Below are 5,538 nucleotides of genomic sequence, written 5' to 3' on the forward strand. Positions count from 1 at the left end.
ACCATGGAGAAACGCAGGTTGGGAACTGTTGAGAAGAGGGTCGGTAGGTAGGTGAGTCATCCGCGGATTCCCTCACCATTCTCTCCTCAAGGTCACTGTGTCCTCTGAGCTCCAACCTGGACCATGTAGACACCTCCTGGAGTCCCTTTCCCCGGGGTAGACTTGCGTAAGTCCCCCTAGACTCTATGACACACCTAGGCCATGTCTGTCCCCAGGTCTGCTTTTTCCCCTGTACCCTGGCTTAGTACTGGCCCTGCTCACGGTCCAGTTACCAGGCAGAGCCAGGGCAGCAGCCAGGTCTCCTGTCCACTCACTTCCTCACACCCTTTCTTTCTTTTTTTTTTTTAAAGAATTATTTTATTTATGTAGTTATTTTCTTTTTAAAATTTGACCAGAGAAAGTGAGAAAGCCAGCTGCCAGGTTTAGGACTTGAACCACAGTTGGCCATGTGGGAGACCAGCAACTCAACCACCATGCCACCTGCCAGCCCACACCCCTTTTCGTCTTCCCAACACCCCCATCATCTTAACTTGTCACTCTTAGACTCCTTTTTCATTTTTTTAGATTTCTTTTTTGTCATAGGGGGAAATAAAAAAAGACACAGAGAGCTCCAGAGAGAGGGAAAGTGAGGAATCACCCCCAAGGGAAGATGGCCATGCCACAATCCCTTCTCCACTCTCCTCTCAAGATTCTGGGCATGCATGCATGGATGCCAGCATGATTTTCAAGGCAGCAGCTCCTGAGACGCTGTGGTCAGCCATGGGTCATCCAGTTCCTCAATCACCATTCCACCTGCTAGCCACACACTATTTTTATTTTTTATTTTTTTCCACTCTATTTTTAGAGGGGTTTTTGCTATAGGGCAGGTGTGCTCACCAGAGACACAGGGAGAGAGAGACAGAAAGTGAGGGGGGATGGTTCTTCACTTTCCTCTCAGGGTCTTGGACGTGCACACACACGTGTCTGGCATGTTTTTTTTTTTTTTTTTTTGAGAGAGACTTTTGTTATAGGAAGCATATGCTCGCCAGAGAGAGACAAAGAGACAGAAAGCAAGAAATCACCCCCCCTATGGGGATGGAAACACCGTAATTCCTTCCTCCATTTCGTCTTGGGATTTGGGGCATGGAAGCACATGCATCAAGTGTGAGTTTTATTTGTTGTTGTTTTTGAGAGGTTTTTGCTATAGGGCACATGTGCTCGCTAGAGAGAGAGACAGAGAGACAAAAAGCGAGAAATCACCCCCGATGGGGATAGCCACATCGAAATCACTTTGCCTCCATTCTCCTCTTGGGATCTTGGGCATGCACACACATGTGCTCGGTGTGAGTTTAAGCCACCAAGTCTGGGACTAGAACCACGGTCAGCTACATGGAAGTCCAGCGACATAGCCATTACGACAATTGCTGGTCCCAGCATCCAGCGTGAGTTTTAAGCTGCCAGATCTGGGACTTAAACTGTGGTCAGCTACTTGGGAGTCCAGCAATGTAACCATTATGCCATCTGCTGGTCCCCCTGGTGTGAGTTTTAAGCTGCCGGGTCTGGGACTGAAACCATGATCAGCTAGCTATGTGGGAGTCCAGTGACATAACTGTTCTACCAGCTGCTGCCGCCTAATCTTAGACTCATTTTTTGGAGAGGTTTTTGCTATAGGGCGTGTGCACTTGCCAGAAAGACAGAGACAGAAAGCGAGAAATCACCCCCTAGGGGGATGGCCACACCACAATCCCTTCTCCATTTTTGTCTCGGGATCTTGGGCACACATGCACACGCACCTGGTGTGAGTTTAAGCCACTGGATCCGAGATTCGAAATGCTGTTGACTACATGGGAGTCCAGCAATGTAGCCATTATGCCAACTGCTGGTTCCATCATTTTGTTTTTATTATGCAGATGAGTTAAGTTAACTGAAGCCAAGAGAGGTAACGTCACTTCCCCAAAGTCACACAGTGGGTCTGGCTGGTGACCCTGTAGCTTTCTGCTTGCTATTTGGATTCCCTTCCTGGTCCCTATCTCTTCTTACTCACCTATGAGAAGTGTCTCTCTGGCTGTGGAGATATATGGCAAGAAGGTTAATCAGCACTTTCTGGACAAGGGTCCTAGGCTGACTGAAAAGGAGGCAGGTCTTCAGCCCCATAGGAGGGAGTGCAAGGACCTGGCAGGGCACAATTTATCCCTCCATCCTCCGACCCTGGGCTCTGTCCCCTGTGCCTTGTTAGGGCACCTGCTAATTGTCCACCCTGCACTCTGTCCCAGTTGGGCCTCCCTCTTTGGGGAGGAAGGCGACAATAGCTCATTCTGGCCTTTTCCCTCCACCCCTGCAGAGTCAAGGGTGGTGGGAGCTCTTTGGGGAGCCTCCTGCAGAGCGTGGGCCCAGTGGAATGCCCCTGGCTCTGTCAGACCTGCCCCGCACTCCTGTAAACCCCCAGTTCCCCACTGCCAGCAATGAGGTCCTCTTAGCATTTAATTTTTTAAAATTTAAGTATTTGATTATTTTTCTAAAGATATAAGCAATTTTTTAAGAATGATTTTATTTAACTTTAGTTATTTATTTTAATTCAACCAGAGAGGGACAGAGGGAGAGAGGGAAAGTGAGAAAGCAAGCCACCAGATCTAGGACTTGAACTGCAGTTGGGCATATTGGAATCTAGCACCTGCTACCACCAAGCCATCAGCTGGCCCCAGATTATTTAAAAACCAACAAAATGCAAAATGAAAGAGAATAGAGAGAATGAGGGAGGAAAAATAAACTATAAAGCATATAGAAGGCAAATGCTATTTGTTTTTTATTTTTTGAGAATTTTTGGCTATAGGGTGCATGTGCTCACCAGAGAGAGAGAAAGCAAGAAATCACCTCCCACGGGGATGGCCACACTGCAATCCCTTCTCCTCCATTCTCCTCTCAGGATTTGGAGCACACATGCTCAATCGCCCAGCATGAGTTTCAAACTACCAAGTCCAGGATTCAAATCATGGTCGGCCATGTGGGAGTCCAGTGATGTAACCATTACACCATCTGCTGTTCCCAATCCTTCCTTATTATAAATTATTTATCTAGGGGCTGGCAGATGGCATGGTGATTAAAGATGTTGGACTCCCACTTGGCTGACCGAGGTTCAAGTTCTGGACCTGGTGGCTTGCTTTCTTATTCCCCTACCTCCACCATGCCATCCCACTGTGATCAAATTAAAATAAAATAAATAGTTAAATAAAATAATTCTTTTAAAAAATTATTTTTTTCTTTTTTTGGGGAGAGGTTTTCGCTATAGGGTGTGTGGCTCACCAGACAGACAGACAGAGACAGAGAGATAGAAAGCAAGAAATCACCCCCAGAGGGGATGCCACGCTGCAATTCCTTCTCCTCCATTCTCCTCTTGGGATCTTGGGCACGCATGCACACGCGCCCAGCGTGAGTTTAAGCCGCTGGGTCTGGGACTTGAACTGCAGTCGACTACATGGGAGTCCAGCGATATAGCCATTACGCTAACTGCTGGTCCCTTAAAAAAATTATTTATCTAAAAAAAGTTTTAGAGGCCACGTCCATTTGCTAGAGATAGATAAAGAAACAAAGTGAGAAATCACCCCCCAGCAGAGATGGGCACTCTGCAATCAATCCCTTCTTCATTCTCCTCTAGGGATTTGGGCATGCAAGTCACATGCCCAGTGTGTTTTCTGCCAAGCTGGGGGTCAGAACTCCAACCATGCTGTTGCCACGTGGGATCTAGATGCCTTAACCTCCAGGCCGTCTTTTGGCCCTGCTCCTCTCTCCCTTTTGCTATATTTTTGCTTTTGAAATGATCTCAAATCCATGAAAAGTTCAGGGAGTGGGGCCGGTAGGTGGCGTGCTGGTTAAGGGTGCTGGATGCCCACATGGCCAACCGTGGTTCAAGTCCCAAATGTGAAGGCTTGTTTACTCACTTTCCCTGTCTCTCTCCCTCTCTCTCTCTGTCCCTCTCTGGTAATATTAAAATTAATTAATAAATAAAGTTAAATAAAAGAATTCTTTTAAAAAATTTAGACAAAAGCTCAGGTCATTATTTTACATCCATGGGAATTCTTGCACAGAACAGCAGATCCACAAATAACTTTCCAATGCCATGGCATTTTGGAGGGCTGGCTAAAGTCAACGATGCATGAGGTTGACACTTTTTTAGGCTTAGTAGATGTTTCAGTCAAACGCTTTTCGAGTTTGATTTTGCAACCTTGCTTTTATTTAATTATTTATTTATTTTTAAAAAATGTTTTTACCATAGGGCATGTGTGCTCACTGGAGAGAGAAAGGGAGAGACAGAGAGACAGAAAGTGAGAAATCACCCCCTAGGGGAGGATGGCCAGGCTGCTATCCCTTTTCCTCCGGTCTCCTCTGGGGATTTAGGGAACACACACATGTACACCTGGTGTGATTTTCTTTCTTTTCTTTCTATTTTTTTTTTTTTTTTGGACAAGTTTTTACTATTGGAAGCATGCGTTCGCCAGAAAGACAGAGACAGAGAGACAGAAAATGAGAAATCACCCCCGAGGGGGTATGGCCACACAGAAATCCCTTCTCCTCTGTTCTCCTCTTGGGATCTTGGGCACGCACATACACGTGCCTGGCGTGAGTGTAAGCCACTGGGTCTGGGACTTGAACTTCGGTCAACTACATGGAAGTCCAGTGATATAGCCACTACACCAATTGCTGGTCCCAATGTTATTCATTCTTTTAAAAAAAATGGGATAGCAGGTGGCATGGTGATTGAGGTGCCTGATTCCCACATGGCCCAAATGTGGATCAAGTCTCAGACCCTACGGCTTGAAACTCACACCACGTGCATGTGTATGCATTCCCAAGATCCCAAGAGGAGAATGGAGGATAAGGGATTGCAGTGTGGCCTTCCCCCCTGGGGGGTGAGTTCTCACTTTCTGTCTCTCTGTCTCTCTAGCAAGTGCATGTGCCCTATAGCAAAAGTCTCTCAAAAAGAAAAAGAGAGAAAGAAGAAAGAAAGAAAGAAAGAAAGAAAGAAAGAAAGAAAGAAAGAAAGAAAGAAAGAAAGAAAGAAAGAAAAGAAAGAAAGAAAGAAAAAAAGGGAATTCTGGCACTTACTACCACACAGACGAATGTTGCAGACCCCATCCTAAGTGAAATACGACAGTCACACAAAGACAGATACTGCGCGATCCTGCTTATATGAGGTAACCTGGAGGAGTCCAACCTGGTAGGGCCCCAGGATCTGTTTTGAGCTTTTGACCTTTAAGTACCACTTAGGTCGGGTCAGCACGTTGGCAAGGCCGTTGCTGTGTGCTTCCCCTGACCTAGGAATAAAATTTAGGTAAAATTAACATGTCAGCAAGGCCGCTTGCTATTTGCTCCAGAAACTGTGGTAGCCTTGCTGGGAAGCGACCCCCCTCTGAATCCCTAATATACTACTAAAAAAGAATTATATAGCTCTCTTATACATCCTGAGTATATGATAAGATTTTCCAGTAAGTCCTCTGACCGCTCCCCTTTGCTCTGACCACTCACTGTTAACTACAATGCTTCACTCTGGCACGGTCACAATAG

The sequence above is a fragment of the Tupaia chinensis genome, unplaced genomic scaffold, assembly GCF_000334495.1.
Source record: "Tupaia chinensis unplaced genomic scaffold, TupChi_1.0 Scaffold000201_2, whole genome shotgun sequence".
In the NCBI taxonomy this organism is placed as follows: domain Eukaryota; kingdom Metazoa; phylum Chordata; class Mammalia; order Scandentia; family Tupaiidae; genus Tupaia; species Tupaia belangeri.